This window comes from Octopus sinensis, linkage group LG7, assembly GCF_006345805.1.
Source record: "Octopus sinensis linkage group LG7, ASM634580v1, whole genome shotgun sequence".
NCBI lineage: Eukaryota > Metazoa > Mollusca > Cephalopoda > Octopoda > Octopodidae > Octopus > Octopus sinensis.
In genome coordinates this window covers 39,341,872-39,344,371 of record NC_043003.1, presented here as the reverse complement: position 1 = coordinate 39,344,371, position 2,500 = coordinate 39,341,872, and the positions used below count along the sequence as shown (strand labels likewise).

Sequence of the window (2,500 nt, the reverse complement as noted above, 5' to 3'; positions counted from 1 at the left end):
TAAAGGCGGTGCTCCAGCATGGCCGCAGTCAATGCTGAAACTGAAAGTAACTAAGAGTGTAAAAGAGTATTGATATATATATGTAATATATATATATATATATAAATATACATATCTATGTATATATATATGCTATATATATATGTATATATATGTATATATATATATATATATATATATATATTAATATATATGGTATATATGATATGTATATATATATATATATACTTTATATATATATATATAATATATATATATATATATACCTATACATATATATTCATAGAGAGGTTCGGCTCAACTACTCATTCTAAATATAGAAATATGACAATCGCTACAACAACAATTATGAATACCACATATAGGATTTGTGACATTTGATATTTCTCTGTCCCCCCCCACCTCACCACCTTTCAGAGAGAGTGAGAGAGACAGAAAGAGAAAACTAGGGAACAAGAGAGAGAGAGAACAAGAGAGAGAGAGAGAGAGAGAGAGAGAGAGAGAGAGAATGTGTGTTCATGAAGCTATACGTGCGTCTCTGTACTCGTTGGTTAGATGTTTCACATTCCTACGTTGGTATTTGTATATGCACACTATGCACATACTCGCGTACATATCTACGTATACACACACACACACACACGTGTGCATGTGTATGTAAGAGGGCGCTGCTCCAGCATGATCGCAGTCAAATGACTGAAACAATTAAAAACAGTAAAAGAGTAAAAGAAATATGCATGTATATGTGTATATGTATATGTATATGTATATGTATATATATATATATATATATATATATATATATATATATATCTAAGTAACAATAATATCTGGATTAATCTATTTGGAAAATTATCAATATCTATATATATATAATATATATATATAATATAATATATATATATATATATATATATATATATATATATAGATATATAGATTAGATAGATAGATAGATAGATAGATAGATAGATAGATAGATCGATAGATAGATAGATAAGATAGATAGATAGTATGTATGTATATACATGCACATATATACGCATACACGCATAACACGACACAACACTCACACAAGTAAGTGCTTATATATTTGCGAATAATATACACACTCATTCCTACATTCAGAAACACATAAGTACGGATGAATTCATGAACAAACATACGCACACATGCATGTATAGCCATACATGTATATGTGCATACCCCCACGTGTAAACATACATACGTACATGTACACGTACACAAATACATATATACGGATAAACATACATGCATATGTATTTACATACTTACATACACATACGGACACACGCACATATATATCCATACCTGCATATATACCCACAGATACATGAACATACATGCACACATACATGTACACGCAAATATACATAGATGTATGTATACACATATATATATGTATACAGATGCCTATACATACACACACACATATATATATAACCATATATGCATACATACCTACACGTAGATATATACATGCACGCATACATGCACACGCCGACTTTATACAAACATAGATACATACATACAGGCACATACATACACATGGACATACATGGACATACATACAAACGTACATACTCGCACATACATACACACTTAGATACACACGCATACATACATATATATATACATAGATACATACCTTTATACATACATACTTACATACATACACACATACATACATACATACATACATACATACATACATACATACATACATACATACATACATACATACATACGTGCATACGTGCATGCCTAATACATACTCATACAGACACTCTTTAGTACACATACATGAATTCATACATACATACATACATACATACACATACATACATGCATACATAGACACACACATGCATTCAAGCATACGTACGTGCATGCATACATTCATACATTCATACATACATCCATACATACGTACGTACATGCATACATTCATACATTCATACATACATTCATACATACATACATACATACATACATACATACATACATACATACATACTACACACATACATACATACATACATACATACATACATGCATGCATACATTCATGTACCGCTACGCACGCCCATACATACATTACCTACGTTCACACACATATTCCAAGTATTCAAAAATTCTACCTAAGAGAATGAGCAGGCTCTTCTCAGTACCAAACGTATAGAGAGAGAAATTCCGCGAAACGTCAAAAACGAGGTGAGAAACAGTAGGAACATTCCAGCCGAAGTGTCCGACGGAAAAGTATTCATGTATCTTTATTTACATCAAAACTTTTCCGACTCTTTCAAAACAGCGCAAACACAAACATTGAAGATATTTTGTATATGTATATAAATGTATTTATATACATACCTCCTATGCGTATGTATGTATACAATAATGCAACCACAAACAAGAAATAATTAGTAGTATGTGTGTGTGTGTGTGTGTTTGTGTGTCTGTGTTTGTCCCTCTAGCATTG

At 31.2% G+C, this 2,500-nt stretch overlaps 1 protein-coding gene across 2 annotated transcripts in view; it reads right to left on the bottom strand.

The window, feature by feature from the left end:
- LOC115213894 (troponin C) overlaps positions 1 to 2,500 on the bottom strand; it is a 77,110-nt gene that overhangs the window by 73,162 nt on the left and 1,448 nt on the right. The window lies entirely within an intron of this gene.